The 25,442-nt window shown below is 36.8% G+C and overlaps 1 protein-coding gene across 1 annotated transcript in view; it reads right to left on the bottom strand.

Annotated features, from left to right (window-relative positions):
* ZSWIM5 (zinc finger SWIM-type containing 5) overlaps positions 1-25,442 on the bottom strand; it is a 130,099-nt gene that overhangs the window by 85,239 nt on the left and 19,418 nt on the right. The window lies entirely within an intron of this gene.

The following is a 25,442-nucleotide window of genomic DNA, read 5'->3' as shown; positions in this document are numbered from 1 at the left end:
TGGTTGAATACAAGGATATAGGCATTGGGGTGAGGCAGGGAAATCACACCAAGGTTAACTGTAAGGGCCTGGTGGCTCAGCAGACTGATAGCATTGTGATTAACACCAGCTGTCTGCAATTACTGTGAGTTCGAATCTCACCAGGCTCAAGGTTGACTTAGCCTTCCATCCTTTCTAAGGTAGGTAAATCCAGTTTGTGGGGGCAATAAGCTGACTTTGTATAAATATACAAAAGTATGAAGGCTATTACTTAACGCATTGTAAGCCGCCCTGAGTCTCCGGAGAAGGGCGGCATATAAATCAAATTTAAAAAAAAAATGAGGACAGGCCCAATTCCTCTATTTTCCTCTCTCAAGTCCAACACAGATATACATACTATTTGTAAGGAAATAGAAATCTGACTAAACTCAGCTCAGCTTTTCATTTTTTTTTTAAGCCAACGTAAGAGAAACAAGATAGCACAGTTCTGAAACAGGGAAATTCCACTCTCCTCTTAAAAAGAGCTTTATTCTTCAATCCAACTCACAAGATAGGAATGAGGAATCTTGTACCTCTTTCTTTTAAAATGCAGCAGCAGCTTTTTCAAGAACCTTTCCTTTAATGTTATTGATTCATCATTATAAGCCTCACATTGGGATTTATCCTGAGCCAGTGCTTGCCCAAGTTCTGACATACCTTTACATTTTCTAGAAAAAGCTGAGTCCTGCAAATTTCATTCCTTGTTAATTGCATAACATATCCTAACTGCTCAGGTTTGTTTGGCCCTTTGGATAGTAGCTGTCAGGACTTCCCAAGATGACAAAACTTTTTCTCTTTTTTTCTATTGCACTACTTTTTTATGCATACTCCAGGTTTATACATATTCTAGTACAGTGTTATTAAAATGGTTTATGTATTGAACTCCAATATATCAGAAATGGAACAATGAATCTTCTTGTACTGCTTTCTAGAAGATCTTTCTAGAAAAATGCTTTTGCCGCAATTAACAGAAGCAAACTTTAGATATATCAATTTAAAAAGTGATTTCTCACAAAAAGAAGTGGGTTAATTAACCTTCAGATCAATTTCAGTTTTCCTCCTACAGATCCTATTTAGAGTATTCTTATGATCATGTATGTGATTTACACAATATATAGATATTACCGTAACTATATAACACTTGGAAAGCCAAAACATAAAAACAATGATGTATCTTTTTTTAAGTTTTCAATTCAAAATAAAACAAGGGGCAGAAGGAGCAGAATGAAACAGACAATAGCCTATTTTCTAATTAATTACTGCAATATTAGAAATACTTTAATTGGTCAAACTGTGTCTACAGTATTTGTGAAGTATAAAACATTTTCATTCCTTCCCTATTTATTTATACTTTTTCTTCATTAAATGGAAATGCAAATGTGTATGTAGAGAAAAAAGATGTGAAGAAGTCAAGAGCAGTGACTTAATTGAGGCACAGTTGAAATATTATTACTCCAGTGTAGCAGATGTTGACACACACACACACACACACACACACACAAAATTCAGTGCGGTTAAAGTTTTTAATTTCAGTTAAGGACTGTTTCCAGGCAAACACCATATTTCTAGAAATCTTGTTCACATTTAGGTAACTCATACCATTTTCATTTCTGTCAAATATGCATGTATCCCCAATATTTCATTCTATCATGAGAACGTTAACTTCTCCAACCTTTTCTACTGTATCTTCTAGAAAGCAAAGTAAGAGCATCAAATTTCCTCTTCCACCCAGAAGAACAGACAACATTGGGAAATGAATTCTTTAAATCTGCTCTAGCAAAATGGAGTAAAGAGCACTTTGAAGATGTGAGAGGTAACTTCAGAGTGGAAGAGAAACAGGGATACCCACTGTATTAATTATATTTACTCAACTATCACTTGATACAGCCATCAGTAAATACTATGAATGACTGCTCTGACAAGAATAAGATATGGTGATCCAATGTAAACATCTATTTTCCTAACATATTCTGGATGGTGCAAGAATTCATAGTCCACAGGGACTAACATTGTTAAGAAGACAAGGCAAGCCACAGAGAAATATATCAGCTCTATTTCCAGGTGACGTTCAAGGTAAGTAAACTTGTGTTGTTTACACAACCAGATAAGAAACAACACTGAAAACAGTCTAGGGAACATGTGTCATCCAGGAACACCTGGAGCAATTTTGCCATAACACATTCATATTTGAGGAATCTTCCAGTACCTTAAAGGCAATATTTCAGTACTGATTATCCCATTCTGAAGAGAAGTCTCTTTGTTGAATACTTTACAAAACTATTGCCCTGTGATTTTAGCACAGGAATCACATTGGACAACTAATGTTTTTTGTTTGTCAAAACTATCCAGTTTATGGTTTTGAATATTTTCCTTTTAGAAAGTGCTAAGAAACTACTGCAGCTAAACAAGGATAATTAAGATGATACAAAATACTATGCTCAGTCTCAGGCTATTTTTGATGTCAAAACATCCCATAAAGTTGCCATTACATGGTAAACGTAACTTCAAGAGTAGAAGATTCTCAGGTCTCCTTATTGATGTCCAACACTTTAATCATTACGCCACAACAGCATTGTTATTAATTTTCTGAATCTTAAAAAGAGATTGTTAAAAGAAAACTCTGCCATTGCCTCTTTTAAAGCAAATATACCGTAGATTTCCTCTTCTGGCTCAGTAGCATTGCTATTTTCTTATATCTATCTAGCCTCTTTTCTCTAGTAAAATACAAATAACTACACTAGGCATGAGTTTACAAAACAAATAATGGCCCATATCTAGTCAGACATCTATCATTTACTGAACTGGTCCTATGTACCTAGACTTTTGGATGCTTCCTTACTAATTGTTCCAACTTTAACATCAGTTTGCAGTCCTGACTTACATTTTCGTATTACTACACTAATTTTCCATGCCCCCTTCCTCTTCTGAATATACAATACAATTCTCTTCCTCTGTAATTGGAAGTCCCAAACCACTCAGTGGGGTTGATAGAAGAAGTGTCTAGAAATGTCAGGGACTGCATTAATGTTGCATGAAAACCAAACTAATTGAATTTAAAAGTACATTCCTTTAATTTCAAAATGCATGGATGGATGTGATTTTCTTATTGCTTTGGTTGGGAAACAATCTTTACCCAGAAACACTCTGTTTTAATAATTCACATTATTAAATGGAAGCTTTGGTTGAAATTAAGCTCTGAAATTATCTATTTAAAACAAAGTAGATCATACATGACTTCATATTAAAAATTAGAAGCACCATATGCTAAAGTTGAAACATTTGCTGTTAAGAATGAACACAAAATAATGTTTTTAATTTCCATTACAGTATACAAGGAGTTCCTTTCTTGCAAGCAGTTAATTAGATTAGATATTTTAGACTTGAGAGCAGGGGTGAAATGATCATGGTTCAAACCAGATCACCCGATCCGATAGCAATGGTGATGGGTGGTTCGGAGAACCGGTAGCAAAAATCCCTGTCCCCCCCCGCATGCCCAGCTGAGCCGCGCGATCATCAGAGGCTTTTTTTTTTTTTTTTACTTTTAAAAGCATTTTTTCTACAACCCTTCGGTCGAAAAAATGCTTTTAAAAGTTAAAAAAAAAAACCCTCTGATGATTGCATGGCTCAGCTGGGATCGTCAGAAGCTTTTAAAAGCATTTTTTTCTGCAACCTCTTCAGCCAAAGAGGTTGTAGGAGAAAAAAATGCCTTTAAAAGCCTCTGGCGATCCCAGCTGAGTTGCCTGATCGTCAGAGTTTCTAAAAGCACTTTTTTCTGCAACCTCTTAAGGTTGTAGAAAAAATGCTTTTAAAAGTAAAAAAAAAAAAAAAAGCTGGCCACATCCACCCAGTCACATTACCCGCCCCACCAAGCCACGCCCACAGAACCGGTAGTAACAAATTTTACATTTTACCCCTGCTTGAGAGGAAAGATAATGTTTTATCTTAATCACTGCCTATGCTTGTGACATTTTGAAAGATTCTTTGATTTTCAGGAGGAACAGTGGCATGTTTATAAGATTCTGTACAAAACAGCAACATCTAGTCAGCATCTCAGAATATGTTTGGTTCTGAGTTAATGAAGTTTGCTCTTAAGTAATCAGGCAGGAGATTGTAGCTTAAGGCATCAACTACAATTATCACAGTTAGAAAGTTTAAATAACTTAAATGTGGTTTAATAAGCAAATGATGTCTTTTTTATATAAAAAACTTTAAAGCAGTTCAAATTACCAGCATCCATTCTTTTCAAAGCCCACTTTTAGTTCAACTTGAATTTACATCTCACTAACCCAAACAATCAAATACATTTGAACCAGGTATACATTTTTCTTTGCCCAGCTCTATTTTATTAACCATTCCTTATTCTTTCTCTCCTGTGTCAACTCTAGATTATATAATCTTTAGGTAGAAACCTATCATATTATATTCCATAATGTGCTTTGCACACTAATGACATGAGGAGAAAGTAAAATAATCATTTATCTTATACAATAACAACTCATAAACTTCCAGCTTCAAAATTGTACTTTTTCCTAAATTGGACATACCTCTTTGGAATTAGGGTCCTTAGTCTATCAGGAGATCCGGATTGAAGTTCTCTTTTGAGTAGGGAATAAATTCCCCTTGATGGTCCTGTGTTGAGTATTTTAAATTCTTTTTCTTTAGTGTCTTCCTTTTCTGCCTCTTACTAGAATTCATATATAGATACATATATAGATATATATTACTATGAGTCTTTAAGGAACAAAAAAAGTTAAACATTTAAAATTTCTGTGATAGGGAAAATGCACACTGAATTAAATCAAATTAAATCATATAAGGCAATAAATTTGCCTAGACCAAAACAAAGCATCTACCTGCAGAGGTAAGCAACCTGTGTGCATTCCTTAGGTTTCCTTTCTATGGTGTTGGAGCTGCCTCATAAGCCTAATGAAAATTTATAACAAATTTCCTACACTTGTTTAATGAGATGAAAATATGAAAAGCTGTAAAATAGTTGCATCACGCTTTTAAAAAACACAAAAATGTCTCCCACTTACACACTATTCTACACACATATACAAAGTGATAAAATTTTGCATCCCTTCCCTCAGTGGTGAAATCCAAATTTTTTTACTACTGGTTCTGTGGGCAGTGGCTTGGTGGGCATGGTATGGGCTTGGTGAGCGTGGCTTGGTGGGCATGGCAGGGGAAGGATACTGTAAAATCTCCATTCCCACCCCATTCTGGGGCCAGCCAGAGGTGGTATTTGCCAGTTTTCCTAACTATTCAAAACTTCAGCTACTGGTTCTCCGAACTGCTCAAAATTTCCGCTACCTGTTCTCCAGAACCTGTCAGAACCTGCTGGATTTCACCCCTGCCTTGGCTTCTCAGTAGTATACTGCAACTTCATTGCAGCTTTAGGGGCTGGGTCACTCTAGACTTATATTGGTTCTCTGTTGTTGAGAACACTTTGCATGGGGATCAGATCAGGCCAAACACAGCACTGACATCAACATTTGTGGAGCTAGCCAAGTAAAATATAGGCTCATGAGAAAGGAAGTTTGGCTATATTCATCTTATGAAACAACTAAACCAGGGGTGTCAAACTTGTGTCGTCACGGGATCATGATGACTTTTCCCCCCTTCGCTAAACTGGGCATGGGCATGGCCAGTGTATGACGCATCCGGCCCACGAGCTGTGAGTTTGACACCCCTGAACTAAACTAATCCTCAGCTAACAAGACAGTCACAATGGTATTATGCTTTTTACAATTCACACAACATCGGAGGGAAATATATTCTTTGTTATGTGCCTTTAAATTATTTGTAAGTACATCAGAAATTGAATTCTGATGTTCTTACTCTATAGCTGCGGCTGTAGCTGTGCTGAAGTGTTTTCCTTCAATCCTTGAGTCAGCAGAAATAAATTCCAGCATAAATGACATTGTCTTCATTGATGAATTCTACTGTGTTTCGGGAACAAGGCCAGGGAATGGTGTTTCTCTTTAAGGCAACATAAGGAAAGGGATTGTAGATACAGTATTATGGCTATGCTTTGGTGCATTTTAAGCCACCTTTTGTAATTCTCATGAGATTTTAGGATTATCTTGGGTACAGGAAGGGAGGTTTGTTAAGCCTTGAAGGGAAGTACACCATGTGCTGTTGTTCAAGAAACTGGTTTATGTGATTATAATTTATCAGCATTCAGGAAGAAATAGTTTGACATAGAGCTATCCGCATTGTCCCGATTTCTAATCAAATTCACACAGGTCTTTTGCTACTTCTTGGATGAAGAGATAGGGGCAGGGAGAGACAGAAACAACTCTGGACATGAGGGGGAGAAACAGAGAGAATCTGGAGCGCTCCCCAACTTCCCTGCAGATGCAGTGGAACACACATACACATCCAAGGGTCAGCATTGTCTTGCTTATTCAAGACAGCTCTATAGCTAAATATAAGTAGCTTAATAGCTACTAGGGGCAGCGCAATGGCTCAGCTGGGCTTGTCAGCTGGAAAGCTGGCAGCAGAGGTTTGAGACTTGAACACCACTCCACAGGGTGAGCTCCTGTCCTCGCTCCAGACTCCAGTTCCTGCCAATCTAGCAGTTCAAAAGTAGGCAAATGCGAGTAGATAAATATGACCATGGCATATAAATGTGATAAATGTGACGTCATGCTGGCCACATGACCGTAGAAATGTCTTCAGACAGCGCTGGCTCACTGGCCTTGAAATGGTGATGAGCACCGCCCCCTATAGTCAGCACCAATTAATGGAGTACAGGTAGTCCTCCTCTTACAACCGTTCATTTAGGGACCATTCCAAGTTACAACGGCACTGAAAAAAGTGACTTATGACTGTTTTTCACATTTACAGCATCCATGTGGTCATGTGATCAAAATTCAGACGCTTGGCAACTGATTCATATTTATAATAGTTGCAGTGTTCCAAGGTCATGTGATCCCCTTTTGCGACCTTTGACAAGCAAAGTCAATGGGTTGTTAAGTTTCACTTAACAACCGTGTTACTAATTTAACAACTGCAGTGATTCACTTAACAACTTGGCAAAAAGAGTCATAAAATGGAGGGAAACTGAACAAATGTCTCACTTAAAAACAGGACAACAGAGATTTGTTCAATTGTGGTTGTACATCAAAGACTACCTGTAGGGACTCCTTTACCTTTTTTTTGTCCCAAGCCAGGGGTGAAATCCAGCAGGTTCTGATAGGTTCTGGAGAACCAGTAGTGGAAATTTTGAGTAGTTCGGAGAACCGGCAAATGCCACCTCTGGCTGGCCCCAGAGTGGGATGGGAATGGAGATTTTGCAATATCCTTCCCCCAAGAGTGGGGAGGGAATGGGGATTTTGCAGTATCCTTCCCCTGGAGTGGGGAGGGAATGGAGATTTTGCAGTATCCTTCCCCTGCCATGCCCACCAAGCCACGCCCACCAAGCCACACCACGCCACAGAACCAGTAGTCAAAAAAATTGAATTTCAACACTGTTCCAAGCTATTTGGAAAATGGCACAAGCAGCCTTGCAAGAAAGATCTAGTATAGCCTGCAGTTGCCTCACATTAAAGCCAGGCCAGGTATGCATCAGCAGCAGAAGGAAGCTGATGAAGGTCAGTTGAGGACTGCAGAGCCAATGAGCACATGGCAGCAGGGCTGGTAGGCCTATAGTGCCAGTGGGGTGCAGGGTGGCAAGGTTGGCAGGTTAAGGCAGCACTCCTCAGTGGCAGTGGCACTGGGGCTGCTGAAGATCCTGGGCCTTTTCTTTAGCCCCAGTACTGCCATAGATGAGTGCCACTATGCAGGGCAGCCAAAAGGACAAAGATGGGAGAATGGGCAAGTAAGGGATTTGAAGTGCCCTTGCAGTTGCAAGTGTGAATGGTGTGCCAAGTTTGATTGTATGACCATACGGGCACTGCAACAGTCATAACTTTGAGCGGTCACTGAACGAATAGTTGTAATTCAAGGATTACTTATTGTGTAAATAAACACCTTTCAAAAGGTGTTTCAAATAAAGTCCTTTCAAAAAAGACTGGGCCATTCTAAATATGAAACTGAAAAAAAACTATTCTCAAAGAAATAGCCTTATTAGCTCTTGTCATTTATATGCTTGATGTGCTGGCAGTTCTATAATGGAACTATTTCAAATTCTCTTCTACTATTCTCTCCTCCTAGTCTTGTTGTGTGGCTCAACTCAATGAAATATTTTAATACACATTTGCTTTCAATAACTTATCATTTCTCTAAAAAGAACTGGGGAAATCACTGCATTACATACAAAGATATCCAAGGTGAACATGGAAAGCAGAAAAAAATTATATAAACAGAGCTAAATTGGTATACAGTAACAATGTTTCGGTACCAAACACAAATAAAATGGCATTTTTTCAAAGAAAGGGCAGGCTGATACTATGATATTGTTCACAGCATACATGCAACAGAAACTATCACTTGTTCACTGTCTAGAAAACTTTTGCCTTGTACATTCACAGGAACTTTGTGAGATGCTACTGTAGGTAAAAAGCAGTCAGTATTCACTCTGATTTGTTTACTCAGAGGCACCTGTGCTCATGTGACAAAGAGTTTGAATCCCTTTTTGTTCCCTCTAATAATGATTTGATAAGAAATGTTCACTTCTAAGTAGCAATGTTATCTATACTTAATGTTAATTCTTGAACAAGAAAATGAGCTAAAGTCTACAACGATAAGTGTAATGTATATTGTGGTAGCAGATAGCTTTTCTCAAATCAAAGGTTCAGATTAAATTACAAACCTGTGACCTTTTCAAGGCCTATACTGTCCCGTAATCATTTTAAGGAGACTGCCTGGAAATATCCAAAGTGCTACAAGCATGGACATAAAATAGTGATAAAACACAAACATGCTCATCTTTTTTTTTTCATTTCCAAAACCAAAAAGACTTCTTCAACCCAACAGAATTTTCACCTCTCAAAACTGCAGCAAGTATGGAGTTGCCATGCTCATAATATTGCCCCAGTCCAGTTTAAAGTACCATTCTTCCCTTAAGCCAACACTATCCTACTACATCTTAAAAGGATGTAACATCAGTAAAACTTTGTCGTACATTATCTTGGAGGTAGGGCCAGCTGATTAATTGTAGATGTGATGCAACAATATTTGGCTAATGCTGAAAGGTATTCCCTTCTGGCCAACCTCCAGAGCAGCCATTTATTTCTCCTCCAGCATTTGTTCTCTCTCCATTAGCAATTTGTTTCTTTAATGCCCATCACTTTTGACATCAACTTCTCTCCAGGCTTCCAACTAGACAGAGGCAAGGACATTAAGCTCCACAGGTTTTTTTAAAAAATAAGAATGAAGATGTTTTTTGTGTTATTTAAAAGTATTCTGAAATTATCTTTGACATTAGAGGTAGGAATACTTTTCTGTTTTGTAGTGTTCAGAAAATGAGAGATGTTGAACTGAGTTGTCCTACCTCATTCTTGTTTTGCTGTGCTATTAATGGTGGGTTTGTCCCAGCCAGTTAGTGGCATGCTAAAGGAGAACAGGATAGCAGCAAAGTCAGAAGAGAAAATCAATCACTCCATTTATCATAAACTGGCACACTCACAATTCAGGACAATGCCATTCAACAGTAGCTTGGAACAGATACAGAAACACAGGAGAAGGATTGGCAATGGCGGCAGCACATTTTATATAGGCATTATTTTGTGCTGACTCAAAGACAGAAGAGTAGCACTTAACATCATTAGTGGAGAAAACCCTTAGAATAGCAATACATTTGTTTTTGCCAAAACAGGAGACCCAATAAAATCATCAAACAAGGACAGGCAGTCGGTTTAAAAGATTCTCCTCCCAGAAATTAGACTGGCCTCTTTTTTACACTCCTAGATTAGAGGGAATTTCTCTCAGACATTATCCAGACTGGCTGCTTCAACTTGTAAGTCTCCCGCCTCCACTTCACATGGATGAACTTTCACATTCACAAATGTACAAAGAATCCTTTTTTTAATTTTGCCATAATCAAGCCAAAAGCAGAAGACAACTCGCATGTAAAGGACCCCTCCCCCTAATTAATCTGATTTCAGCTCAAGTGAATATTCATAAATTCCTCCTGCTCTCTGCTTTGCAAAAAACCTCAGTCAGCAAGCAAACACAGTGGATGATTGAAGAGGCTCCAAACAATGTTGTTTACAATTGCCTTTACCTTCATTATCTTTTACTTTCCTTAAATTCTGAGAGTTATATGGTCATTCCCCACAGCCTCACTATCTTCCAGACTGTGTATTACTTTAGTCTTCTATTATAACATTATCTCCTGGTTCTAATATACATTCATCTTTAAATGAACTTTAAGGAGAGAGTGTTGCCTGGGCAGAAAATTACATTTGCATGCTTGAGAGAGGCCTGAGGGGCTCTCTGTGGATTTTGGCAAAGCTCATAAGCTTGGTAGGGATGAACACTGATTTGATTTCCCCTGTCCTTCTCTTCCCTCCATTTCCCCTTTTCTTTCCATAATATATATGTTAATTTCACCTTTTTTCTGCATATGCAAGCCCTTTAAAGAACAATGGCACAAATGAGACACCTCCTTAGGATGGGGGTAGAATTCAGTTGTACATCATATATAGTAATTGGACAATTAATTAGTTATGAACCCAGTAACTATTTTTGAGTAGACACCCTCTGACAGAAGCAGTGAGCACTCCTCCCCATCTCCAAGGGGCTCTTTTGCATACTTAATTAAGGCTTCAGATAAACTTAATGAGATAAGTAGATAAGTGGTGTCGTTTAAAAAAGACTTGCTAACATTTTAAAAATAGGCTTGGACCAACTGGGCAAAGGAAGCTCCACAACATTCATGCTCTTAAATCCTTGAAGCCAAATCCCTAGAGCAATGATGGCTAACCTTTTTGCCATCAAGTGCCAAAAGCGGGCCCACACCCATAATTCTATGTGTCCCTCCCTCTGCGCATGTGTGCACGACCCCCACCAGCGCTCCCTCCGCTTTTGGCACATGATGGCACAGTGGGCCCGGTAGGCCCGTTTTTCACCCTCCCCAGGCTCCAGAGGCTTTCTAGGAGCCTGGGGAAGGCAAAAACAGCCTTCCCCACCTCCCCAGAGGCCCTCCAGGGACCAGAAATGGCCCATTTGCTGACTTCCAGTGGGACCAGAAGGCCCGAAAATTAGCTGGTGGAGCTGAGCTTACATACCCACCAATAAGGCTCCGTGTGCCATCACAGCCCTAGAGCAAGGGGGAATCTCATGAGCAAAGGGCAAGAATGCACAACAGCTTCTGGGGAGACAATAGGTTTATACCACATGTTGGGATGAGAGCCATTTTAGCTTATCCTACAGAAAGTCAATATAGTACCTTTTGGATGCCAACCAGTCTGCTGAACATCTCTTTGGTGCAAATCCTCCTTGACTTTTTAAAAAGATGCTTTTGATATATTTTTTTTAAAGCAAATGGGCAGCTGTCCACTTAAATAGAACACTTAAGACATGCTCTCGAAATTCCTGGTTCCCAAAGCATTAGAGTGCAAACAAGACCATGTAGTAGTCAATATTTTTATCCAACAAAGTTCATTTATGTTTTTAATTTTTAATTTTTATATTGTCATGGTTTTATTTCTGGCTGTACACCGCCCTGAGTCCTTCAGGAGAAGGGCGGTATAGAAATTTAATAAAAATAAAATAAATAAAATAAAAATGTTTCATGATTTTTCCATGTCCAAAGAACCAGACGCTCAGAACCCATTTGGGGTGTGTGTGGTTTTCTTTTAAATAAACAAATTAAAGCCAGAACATATTTTCCCCTTTTTCCTGATTTTGAGCTAGCTAATTCTTATGAGAATAAGAATAGCATGGTAGCTATAAAAACTGAATGACATATGGGCAATATCCATAAAACACCCTAATCTTATTTAAAAGTATATTTACAAGCCAGAAGACAATTTACCAAAGAAATCATCATGAACTGATTTGTTCTGTATGAAAAGATAGAAAAACAAAATTCCCCAGCTAAAAAACCAACACAACTTTTAAACTTAGGAATAGTTTAAAATACGCTTGAAAGTCAGAAACTCACCAAGAAAAGAAATCTGCTATTGTGTGTCTTATTGCTTTCATTTGTTACAACATAATAAGACATATACCAGTAGCTATCTTTATACACACAGTCCTGTCAAGTTTAAGCTATTTCTAAGAAATCCTGGAGAATATAAAAGATAACCCTTGCCATGTCTACAAGTTTCTGAAAACTAAAAGTCAAATATAATTAAGCTAAAGCTTCAATATTTTGGATACATAATGCAAAGAAAAACATTATTAGAAAAGATTCTAATGCTTGAAAATACTGAAAAAGAGGCTGATAAAAAGCAAAACTGATACTATCACTGGTCGGAATGGGACAACTTGCCACAGTCAACTCACCATGGCCAATTCACCGCAGGCAACTCACCACCAACTTGCCACAGGACAACTCAACATGACCAACTTGCCACAGGACTACTTGCCTTGGGACAATTCAACAATTCAATTATTTAAAATAATTTTTTAATTATCTTAAAAAATTTTGCCATTCACATTTCATTTTGTTCTTCTTCTGGCATTCTTTCTTTAATGATTCTATTCCATTATTTCTTCAATATTAGTGTAACTCTTGTCCGGTAGTGAATTGTCCTGCAGGCAAGTTGTCATGGCGAGTTGTCCCACAGTGAACTGGCTGCATTGAGTTGGCTGCAGCAAGTTGACTGCGGAGACTTGGCCATGGTGAGTTGGCCGTGGCATGTTGGCTGTTGTAAGTTGTCGTAGACCTATCATTAGTAACACAAGCCTGAGAAGTGAAAGAAGCAATTGCTGACAGACAATCTTGTCTTAACCACTTATCTATCAATAACCAATAACCAAATATATCTAGCAGCTTTTAAAGCTGGAAATGAAGATACCTGTTTAGTATAACTGGATCCTAAATTTGCCAACATTTCAGAGGGTTTCAATACTTGTTCTTTAATTAGGCCCAAAGAAAGCAAATGTTTAGAAAGAATACATTATTCGGGGACCTAGCATCTTATCTTGGATCCTTAAGGATGCAAAGATATAATGCATGTGATTCCAAAACCGTTTATTGTGTTTGTTGCATTCATACATTAGACATTAAAAAGAAACCGGGGGAAAGAAACAAGGACTTAATTTAATATAGTATGTTCAAATTAGTTCATTCAATCCAAAGCTGGTACGCTTAAGTGAATTATTATTGAAATTGGTTCGGTATGAATTTCAGAAAGGATTAACGATTTTTGAAGTAAAAATTCCTTAAAGTCATGTTTGACTCCTGGTGTCTCCAAAATTGCTTCCATGAAACATTCTCATAAACAATAAGGAATTTGCTCTTTGTCTTCTATGTTTTCCCCCCAATTTGCCAATATAGCCTACATAGATTTCCAGGTGGGACTAGCCAGATCTCAGCCTCCTTAGCTTTCTTCAAAATCAGCCAAGGTCGCTAGGTACTCAACTTGAAGATTTTTTCCTAGGCTCTGAGATGTCTTTGTGCTGATGTAATCAAAAGAATTTGATAAATGATCCCAGTGGAGATTGCTGGCCTATTACATGGTTCCAGAGGAACAAAATGTCAGCTGTGTTTGCTGCTAGATTAATTTTGCTGATTAGATTTAAAATAGTGACTTTGGTTTACATCTATTACAATCAGATAATAGTTGCTGCAGCAGTCTGGGCTTATTTTTATATTTTCTAGTAATTAAGAAGGCAACACTGATTTCTGTTGCAAACAGTATTCGTAGTCACAGCTAAGCAGGGGAACCTGGGCTATAGAAAGAAAGGTTACATACTTATTTCCTGCTGCTTCTCTCATGTAAAGGACTTCTCTAAGTGCTGTTTGGCACAAGAAAAATAGGAGCAGCTTCAATCTATAAATACTGAACATTCAGCTTCAAATTCAACTACAGGGACTTTAAAAAACCTAAATGAATGCTGCTTTATATCAAAAGGATTTTCCATGTTGCTCCAAAGTATCTAAAATAATTAACTAATAAGCTATAGCTTAATGCCAATTTATGAATTCAAAATCATAAAGTGAGGAATATTCCTTAAATACAAGTGGAAGTCATATATTTCAATATTCTCCTATACAAATATTTAATTATCTATAAATACATAACAAATTCAATGCTAAGGAGAGGCTACAGTATCCAACTATTAAGTCTTTTAAGACCAATTATAGAAAGACTTCATTTTTTAAAAAAGAATTTCCATGTGTATTGGTACTTTGTCTCCACACATTTTAATCAGTGATGAGTAATTTTTACACTGATATTGCTCCAAATCAAGTTGGTGTCCTTTCATCCAACAGACCTGAAAGCTCTTAAATGATTCCCTTTGCTTAAAGATGGAGATCAATCTGAACCTCAATACCGATCTACTAGATTACATGTGCCACTCTCATTTTACTAAAAATAATCAGCCTTCCTTGATAATAAATTATTCAGTGGCTCCTCAGCAGCAAAATTAAAAGATCAAGTTGGAACAGCTACAATAATAGTCACTGATAAATCACAGATAAATCCTTATCAAAGTAAAAACAAAAGGGAATTGAAAGTTTGGTTCATTAGCATGTCACATGAAATGCATTCTCATAACAAAATGGTAGAGGCTATTCTTAGATCTCTATCTTCTATATAAGAAGTCAAAGCTGTTTATATTTTTTTGGCTGCTAAACAGTTTTAAGACATAGTTCATGTTACCTCATATAACTTTGTTCTATAGACACAAATAATTAATAAATCATTGGATTCTTATGTGTTCGTAATGCACAATGCCACACAAAATGTTGATTCCTAAGAAGCCTGAGTTTATTTCTCTATCAAAGGCATTTTTGTCTGCAATATGCATGTCAGGATTATAGATAAATCAGGATTATTCACTGTTCTATGAAAAGGTTGATGCATATAATTTTAAACGTGCTTCTAACTTTGTCCCTGGAGAAAAACTGAAGAGTTTTGGTTTCAATCAAAGCTGAAGTCAAAAGGATTTGACTATTCTATTTCCATATTCTCCTTCATCAGGTACATATAATAGTCTGGTATGTAAATCAGAATATGAATAATATAATTTGTTTCACCTTTGTTATTCTTTTGGCGCAAGTGAGAAACACACCAAAAAGATAACAATTTTGCATTATCTGCTTTCTGGAGATAATTATTAATGGCTACTAAATAAGCCAAGATATGAAATTAAGGTATAAAATTATCTTAGTTTACACTGTTATTTATTTAACTGTATATATTCAGTCAAATACACTGATTTATTGTAGGAAGAAATTTTGAAGGTCACTGTCCATCAACAAATGGTCCATTCTTTTTGAGAATTGCAACTTCTTACTCATATACATCTCTCTAGTAGCATTTGATGAAAGAAAGGTATAATCTGATTTCATCATAGACAACTCCCACCATTCCTGTTAACAGGAGCTCAATTAACTAGAGCAAAAGAAAAGAAATACTGAATGTGTTTAATATCAGGCAATATTTTTCCTCAAATTTACAATACATTAGTGGGATATTGCAAAGATAATGGAGATGAAGGAGACAAAGGCTTGTGACAACCATATCTTGATTGTAACATAAATTCAAACTCTATGATCTGCATCATCTGAGAACACAACAATAACTGATAGAAAATTTGTATTTGATATGCATAATCTAAAGGACATAACTAAAGGCTATGCAGTTCATGCATTACACAAATATTTAAAGTGATTCATTTCTAAAAGCATTCATACCTCTCTAATATTTATAATTATTTGTTCCGTTACACTAAACAGTACCATTCAATAACATTTTATAATCAAGTTTTGTTTTCTTTACTTAGGAGCTTCTCTTTGTCACTACTTTAATATGGAAAGTCTGAAAACTCAAATTGTGATCTTGGCAGAAAAGGGCAAATTTATATAAAGCAATACACTGTCAAAAAGAAATATAATCCAGAGCCTGATCTGTAAGCAATAATCCATTACAGTAATGAAAGAGCATTTTCCCTTGAGAACAGCATGTATTTAAGGGAGGGGAGAGATTAATATGACTGAATTTTTACACACAGTTTGTCTTCCTACTGCTACACAATCTTTTCTGGGCCAAGAACCTTGATGTTTACTTTCAAGCCTCACTCCTGCCTTGTAAGAGCAAATTAAAGTCATATCTAAAATCTTAGTGTAAAGAAATAACGTCACTAAATTGTGAACATCCACCCTGCAGGCCACATTAAACTCCATCAAAATCTTGACTTAGACCCAGTGGTGAAATCCAAATTTTTTTACTACTGGTTCTGTGGGCGTGGCTTGGTGGGCGTGGTGTGGTGTGGCTTGCTGGGAGTGGCAGGGGAAGGATACTGCCAAATCTCCATTCCCACCCCACTCCAGGGGAAGGATACTGCAAAATCCCCATTCCCTCCCCATTCCTGGAGGAAGGATATTGCAAAATCTCCACTCTCACCCCACTCTGGGGCCAGCCAGAGGTGGTATTTGCTGGTTCTCTGGACTACTCAAAATTTCCAATTTCCACTACCGGTTCTCCGAACTGCTCAAAATTTCTGCTACCAGAACCTGTCAGAACCTGCTGGATTTCACCCCTGCTTAGACTTCCCTCTAAATCTCCAAATCTTTACAGGAATACCAATATGTTGGATGGCCAAGTCACCTGTAGCATCTTGAGATGGCACTTCCTATAAGATTCCCTTATCTTTCACTTTCATAATAAGGAACTTGAATAAAGCATCCTTCTTTGACTTTTCCATTCAATATGCAATAACTGAAACTCTTTGAGATATGACCTTCTGAAGAAGAAGCTCCTCAGGGGTGGGTTCTACTTACCTTTACTACCGGTTCGCAAGAGGGCCGTGCACGTGCTCTTCTGTGCATGGGCAGAAGCATTTTGGTGATGTCGGGGTCAGTGGGTGGGGCCTCCCGCTGGTTTTACTACCGGTTCTATAGAACCGGTGCAAACCGGGGGCAACCCACCACTGAAGCTCCTCCTTTGTTATAGCTCAGCTGTTTCTTAAGAATCATGAAGGGGGAACAATAGATGTAAATTGGAAGAAAACCTTAAAACCTCCCAGGGACCTCCAACCTCTTCCTCAGGAAGTAAATATCATCTTTACATACAAGTCTGATTAGCTTTAAAGAAACTAGAGTCTCTTTTACCAAAGAAATCAGCCTACATTGGACAAATGTCTATGAATCAATCTTCTTATTAATGCCAGCAATGGGATAGAGATGGAGGCAAATTTCCCCTCCTTTCTCTCTTTTTTTTTCTCCAGGCCTTCTGCTCAAACAACAGTTTAGCACTGAGCTCCAAAATCTTTTCTCAAATGGAGGGCAGAATTTTATTCAGAATTTTGAAAGCATGTTACAAGTACTCCTACAGAATGGCTATGACGGTTTATTGGACAGACAAATTGTTAAGGCTACTCCCCAAGATGCTCTTTAAATTTCCCAGGATGTTTTCTACCATCTCATTCTGTCTTTTTTCCAAGCAAATGGATCTACTTTCAAGGAAACTCTGGGATGCAGTCCCGTATCACTTCTATATTTCAAGAATGCCTCTACAGGAGGCCTGTAGAAAACAAGGACAGTGTGAATGAATGTGCCTTTTTTGTTAGTAAATTTACAAAACTGTGTGAATTTGAAAACACTAACATGAAGAAATCATTAATGTTTAAGGAAAAGCACATTTCTATGGTTACGAAGAGATGAAAAATTTGTCCAGAAAAAAAAATATCTGGCACATTCAGTCCAATTGTATACTATACTTTAAGCAAAAGTTCAATCAATCAACAAGAATCCAATAGGACTGAATAGATAGTATCATTATCACCATCATCATCATCATCAATCGTCCTACAAATCAGAATTAGCTTGCCTCAAGCTGGAATAACAATAAAATTTTGCTAACCATTTTGTGAGCTACTGGCAACACAAATAAAAAATGTGCTTTGTTCTCCAACAGTAAAGCAATACTTTTTGCCACCAGCTTCCTAATGTGCAATATAACACCATCCTAAGGACAAAAGGAAATTATCAAAATAAACAAATACACAAAGGAAAACAAAAAACGAAAATACCCTGTGCGGTATTTCTTTTTGAAGTGTAACCTATGTACTCCTTAATATGTTTAGTTAGTATAGTGGTAAATTTATTTATTTATTTATTTATTGGTTCGATTTATATGCCGCCCTTCTCTGGAGACTCAGGAAATTATCCTCCAAGGTACACCAGTTGATATCTTGTAATCAACATTTAATAAATTGATCTACAGCAGTGTTGGCGAACCTTTTCGGCACAGAGTGCTGAAATGGGAGCGTGCATGCGTGCTGGAAATTGAAAGAGCAGCAACACGGTGTGCATGCTGGGTGGCTGATCTTCCACCTGATCTTCTGGTTTCTGGCATGCATGCGCACACGAAGACCAGCTGGCCGGTGCCCATGCACCCGCTGGAAACCAGAAGAGCAGCCACCCAATGTGCATGCATGTGCCGGGAAGATGATCTTCCGGTTTCCGGAGCGCACATGCACACTGGCCAGCTGGTCTTCGCCAGTGTGTTATGCAGTTTAAGTTATCTGATGGATCAATGTTTTTCATTCAAGAAATATTAAGTAATCAGGTAAAATATATTCCCAAGTGTTATTTCAGCATCAGGGATTTCTCTACATGATCCTGTTTATTTGTCAGTGAAGAACTATTACCTTTCACTAGAATGCAGTGAAAAGAAAAATAAACATGCAATTAACTTTCAGTTCCCCAAGCTCTTAAAAAGAGTGGCCACTTTTCAATTCCCACAAATACACTAAAGTACATACCGGTATATTCTGAGATTCTCTGTTGCAACACCATTTACACATAGAAATTTGGTGTGATATTATTCGTACAAATGACAAAGGAGGGGAGGGAAGCTTTCAATACACATGCCTAGAATTATAATATGAGCAATAGTCAAGATATCTTTAACATTATGAATTCTGTGCCAACAGCCATATCCAGCCATAAGAATATTAACTACACTAGTCCTTTTATTAAGACCGCAACAGCAAAGGCAATATGAATTCTTCAGTAATCGTTTAAATATAAAATGCATTTTGTTTGCATATGGCCTAATCACTGAATGTAAGCAGGCAGAAATCTGTCCAATCTTTCACTTGCTTGTGTTATCCTTTCTATTTCAAGCACAATAAAAACACCTCCTCCCTGCTTTCCTAGTCCTTTATCTGGGTCAGTGTAACCACAATTTCTACTCTAGTGTTTGTTGTCAAGATTCATTAGGGCCAGGATAACAGAAAAAGGATCAAGAGTGCCATCTTTACAGGCTGTCAACTAATGATTCGCTATTATTTGTTGTCAGGTTATCAAGGCTGACAAAATAGAAAAGGATGCTTACTGGTTTTTATACTCAGATTTTTTTTTAAAAAAAATATTATTTTAAAGCTCATTTAAGGTAAAAAAAAATCCTTCAGTTACAGCAGAGCTACTTTAGCTCGACCTTGTCTAATTTACATGCATATTCATAACCCTTATGTATTTAATTAAATTCTCCCGTCCCTGGAGTGTCTTTCCTAAACAATGGTAATTTATCTTGTGCAGATAAGGGGGCCTTGGATGTATTTCGCTTTGTACTTAGCAAGATTCTCTCTTGATGCAGAATACGAAGTAGCTTCAAATGCAGAAAATCTTTTAAAATTATTCAGCACTAAAATTAAGTTCTATGCCAGGAAAAATACTACTTCATTCAAACACAGTATAGAGCTAGAACAGTTGGTCTATCATTCTAATAGAGGTTTCTTCTACATTTCATAATTTAAACATTCAAAAAAAGCAAATGCTGGCAGGATGGGATATAAAACTAGCTTTGGGCAAACATAATCTCAATGTCAATCCACAGTCACAGTTTCCAGTTTATAATTTACACTTTCTTTGACCTCTGCCATACAATGTTTATAGTAGTAGGACGTCACTCTAGGTCAAGGGTGGGCAATTGTGGCTCTTTTACAACCTGTGGACTTCAACTCCCAGAATTCCTGAGATAGCTTGGCTGTCTCAGGAATTCTGGGAGTTGAAGTCCACAGGTTGTAAAAGAGCCACAATTGCCCACCCCTGCTCTAGGTTAAATAATATTTTGTAATTGCCAAAAGCCATAAAATAACATTCTTGTTTCCCTGAGCCATGTCTGCTAATTATCCTTGTTCGGGGCAATTATGATTTGGGGCAGTTCATCCTGCCTCAAAAACGTGCTCCAGAAAATCTCAGGCTAGTACCTTGAATCTCCCCTGCAGATTGTTGCGGTGGCATTAAGGAAGCCTGAGGAGCCACAGGCCATCACAAATGCCATTTTGCCACGAAACTGCACACCTGCTTCCAGCTTGCTTCTCTGATCAGCACTGTCAAGCTTGCACCTGAAATGCAACTAGTCTGAATTGACAAGAGGCTGAAACGTAGAACATAAGAGTGGCTTGTAGCAGTTATTACTGATATTCTAGCCATAAGCAGTAGTGTGTTGATATAACAACTGGCTCTGCCAACACCATTGCCACCTCCACACGTCACAAAACAGCTAACCAGTTCACTAGGTGTCACGGCTCTGCTCTGCTCTCAACCAACTTGCAGAAAATATAACAATGAGCCTGTTCTGAATCGATATGAGTGGGCTTCAACACACCACTGGCCATAAGTCATGCAAAATGTGGTTAAGTTTATCCCTCTGGCTAGGTAGTTATAGAGCAATAAGTCTAAAAGTTTAGTATTATTTCCAGAAGTTGTTTATAACTACAAACCAGTACTTTCTGATAGAAAACATTTATTTTCCAAAACTACTTGCTGAAGACCAATGTTTTTCTGATACAAAACAGTGTCTTTTTTCCAAAATAGAGGGATCCAGAGCTTTTCCGATACAGAACAGTTCATATTTTCCAAAACATTTTACTGTTGCTCTATGCTTAAAAAGAAATATAATGAAACTACATGAGTGCCAGCAATTCAGAACAGATGCATTTTGCGAAACCTGTATCTGGGATGTCTCAATATCCTATGCTGGAGATAGTTCTTCCGTTTGTTAATTTCTTTAATATATAAACAAGGAAGGCAGCTATGTTCACCACGGATAGTCATATACTGTAAATGTATTAGAAATATATACGTACCTGAATGTTTGCATTAGACAAATATATGTAGAATTCAAAGTGTTTATTGCTATGATATATATTTTCTTTTTTCTTTATAGTATTTCATTTTTTTGTTAAAGCACTTTTTATGTGTAACATCACAACATAATAGTGATTTTAAACATTTTCAATAGAAAAATAATAATACCTTTAAAAGTTATTAATATTACGGTATACCGTATAACTAGAAAACGAGACCAAAATATATGTCAGTATCCACTTTCTATTACCAGATTTTTAACACAGAGAAAATTAAACCCATTTCTTATTGAATATCCTTTGTAGCATCCAATAAACTTAAAACTAAACCTTTTGTTGAATTTAATTGCATCTTAAAATGACAAATACATATCTAACACTTTTTAAAGCTCTTTATTAATATAAGATAATCCAACTCTTTATTTCAAGTTTCTTGCACGTTTCCAATATCTAATAGTAACATTTAATCTGTATAAAGATTAACTGTAGATTTGAGAATTTCCAATACTCTCTCCAATAATGATGCAATGTAGGAATTTGAGGTGCACGTGGCACACCAGGATCAACTTATAAAATCAAGTGTTAATTGAACCAAAGTTTTAGGCAATGGTTTAAAATATAAATTGATAAAATGATATTGAGCAACAATGCTTAACCCCATTTTTTGTCCAACTTCAGTTCTTTTCAGACTGGGATTTGTTACCGACTTTAATACCAAAAAACAAACACCACCCAATAACATAGGTAGAACAGGTTCCAAGCTCCTTCCACAGACCAAAGAAACAAATAAATAAGCAAATCCCTTACCCCAATCTATAGGATAGCTATATGGACCAAAAACCTTACTGAATTTAACTTATTTAATAGTTTCTATCATTTGTTGCAACATAATGGTTCCATTAAATACAGGTACTCCTTGATTTATGCCTGGTCACTTAACAACCAATCGAAGTTATGACAGAACAAAAAAGTTCTGAATTATGTCCTGGATTCAAAGTTTTGAAGGATATGACACATACACACCCACAGGCACATTTGAGTGCTTGGTAACCAATCCACGTTTATGACTATTTGCAGCATCCTGTGGTCATGTGACTGTGATTTACTACAGGTGGTCCCTGACTTACAACCACAATTGAGCCCAAAATTTCCATTGCTAAGCAAGAAAGTTGTTAAGTGAGTTTTGACCCATTTTACGACCCTTCTTGCCACAGTTGTTAAGAGAATCACTGCAATTGCTAAGTTAATAACATGATTGTTAAATGAATCTTGCTTCCCCATTGACTTACTTGTCACAAGGTAGCAAAAGTTCATCAAGGTAGCAAAACATGACCCTGTGACACTGCAATTGTCATAAATCTATGCTAGTTACCAAACATTTGAATTCTGATCACATGACCATGGGGATGCTGCAACCGTCATAATTTTGAAAAACGGTCATAAATCACTTTTCTCAATACTGTTGTAACTTTGAATGGTCACTAAACAAATGGTTGTATGTTGAGGACTACTTGTATATATATTTTTTTTTACCAGAAACAGAATTTACTTCCAGTTCCTGGCAAAAAATGTCCATAGTAGATAATAAGTCCACTTAATTATTGTGGTTTTTGCTCAACGACCACTGAAAAAAAATGTCATAAAATTAGGCTGATCATGTGGATACCTCATGACACATGACAGAAATTTCAGATTCCAGGTTGTATGGACTACTTGTAAGCAGTTTAGTCCCATGTAATTTTCAAGACATTTACTTCATTGAAAAAAGCTTTGATTTGATTTAAACCTATCAAACAACATTGTACAGTTGGATTTAAAAATGAAAACTGAATCATTCCAATTTTGCAGCCTGTTGATTATTTGCCAACATTTGCTATGGATCTTCGTTGGGTATATTCACAAATTGGTTGGCAGAGTAACGCATAATACACCTGAAGGATTCCACATTAGGAAAACTGTTGTTAAATAAAAGTTCCCCTTTTGACAACTGTTATCACCCTATAGCAAAGGAATGTGATGAAGTATTAGGTTTGGAAAATAATATGAATGAAACTGGAATAATTATAGGAAAAAAGTTAAGCAAATAAAAAGTTTGTTCTTTCTCCTTAATATAGTTCTATGAATTAAATATAAACTTAAGACCGAAGTTGACATTGTCTACATTGACACAAATATTCAATCAATAAGCAGAATGATTGCTTTTTCTGGAAACACTAAATGGTCAAATAAATGTCAAATCATCTAGATACAACCCCAATAGAGGAGATGCTATATTCTCTGCATCTTTAGCTATTTTACCAAGCATATGTCTTTCAAAACAATTCATTGTCGCTTTCAAGTATGCAGTACTGGCTAATTAAATGTTTTGGATTTGTTTGTTAGTTTGCAAACATTATGGTGTTGTTTACTTTCACAACATTACCCAAAGGTTAATTATAAATATGTATACATTTATTACATAAACATTCAAAATCGTTTCCCCAAGGCTATTTGTAATGTTTGTTATGTGTTCCATATTCAGTATATTCAAATTGAGATAGCCCACATGTATTTTAAGGGGAATTTTGGGTGAGGAAAGTAATAGTTTCATGTATGCTATGTATATTAGCAAACACAAGCCTCCCACACAAATTGCAATGATACCAAAATGATGAAATGTCCATTGTGACGTCATGATGCAATCGCTAGTCTTTTGTATCAGGTTCAAACTTTTGGGTGTAAATATGTAAGTCGCATGATTTGTACTGTAGTGTCACGACACATTTTGTTATTTGTACCCTCCCACCATTCTGCAAATGTCTAAACTTGCATACCACAACGGTCTGCGGAAGCACAAATACATTTAAAAAAAAAATTCTCCCTCAAAGAATAACAAATTATAATGCAGGTAGTCCTTGCTTAACAAACAACTGAGACCAGCAACTCAATAGGTAGGCGACACATTAAGCAAAATAGCACATAATTGCACCTTGTGCTGGCTTTTTCATTGACTCTGCTTCTCAGAAGCCTTGCTATGAAGTGTACAAATGATGATCTTGTGATCGAGTGATGCTGCAACAACATAAAAACCCACTGTTTGCAAAGTGCCTGAATCTCAATTATGTGTCTATGAGGATGCTGCAATAATAGTAAGTGTGAGGAGCGGTAATAAAGCTTATTTTCCAACTGAATAATAACTTTCAGCAGTTGCTAAATAGGCAATCATTAAGCAAGGACAACATGTAGCTGTGGAGAAAACATGAGGTTTTGCTGATAATGATACATTACGAAGAATATTGTTGAGACTTCAGTGAAGGTAGAACATTTTAGTGGAGTCTGCTACAGACCACAAGACAGTACAAAATAATTTGAAACAAGCAATAGCAACTGCATGAAAAAGAACTATACTGTATTGTCTTTTATTCCTTAAGTGGCCCATTTTCTCTATAATTGCATATGATTAAACTAACAATACTAACGGCATTTAAATTGGAGTAGTACACTGGATACTAAAAACACTGATTGACCAATGGCTGACCAATTAATTGTAGATAAACATTTTGGTTTTTTAATTGGCACTTGTCAAACAGTCTTGTCACTGATGTAATGCCACAAGCAAAGTATTTCTGTCTCTTTATTTGAGTAGTTATTTTAAGATTTACTACAGAAATTATTTTTACAGCGTTACAAGAAAAGGAAGCTATGCAGTTGATGGTCTATCAATCAATTTAATGGCAGGTTCTAGGTAAGATAAGACATGTATTTTCAAAAGGAATGTAGCTCTAGGCAGGGAATTTTCATGCATGCAATGACAGTGATCACAGAAAATTTCAGGAAGCATTTCTAATGTCGTATTTTTTAGTGCAATGCAGAATTTCTTTGTGGAAAAGCTCACTATGGCTGCTAAATCTTTTATACCCAAGAATCTATACAGATAGTAATGTCCAAGAGATTTTTGAGGATGGCAATGTTATTTGCAAAAGAAAGGTGTAATATTTGAATTTGAATTTTCCATTTATTTTCAAAGAGTCCTGTCACCATAAAATTGACTAGAATACTCCACAATATTAGTCTTACTGCAGCCTGAATATTGATTAGAATATCCATACATTTATGCTTTTTTTTGTTTCTATTATTCAGCTACAAAATAAAATTGTATCTGTTATTTTAGGAACGCCTGTGATCTTAAAATAGTTTAATTTGAACAGGCAATTAACACTTCAAAAATTGTAAAAATATTCTAAATATTTGTCAGGACATGGTAGTAGTAATTCTTGAAT

The sequence above is a fragment of the Pantherophis guttatus genome, chromosome 3 (assembly GCF_059756535.1).
Source record: "Pantherophis guttatus breed Tessera chromosome 3, ASM5975653v1, whole genome shotgun sequence".
Classification (NCBI taxonomy): Eukaryota; Metazoa; Chordata; class Lepidosauria; order Squamata; family Colubridae; genus Pantherophis; species Pantherophis guttatus.
Note: the sequence above shows the minus strand (reverse complement) of the source record. Positions and strands in the feature narration are given on the sequence as shown.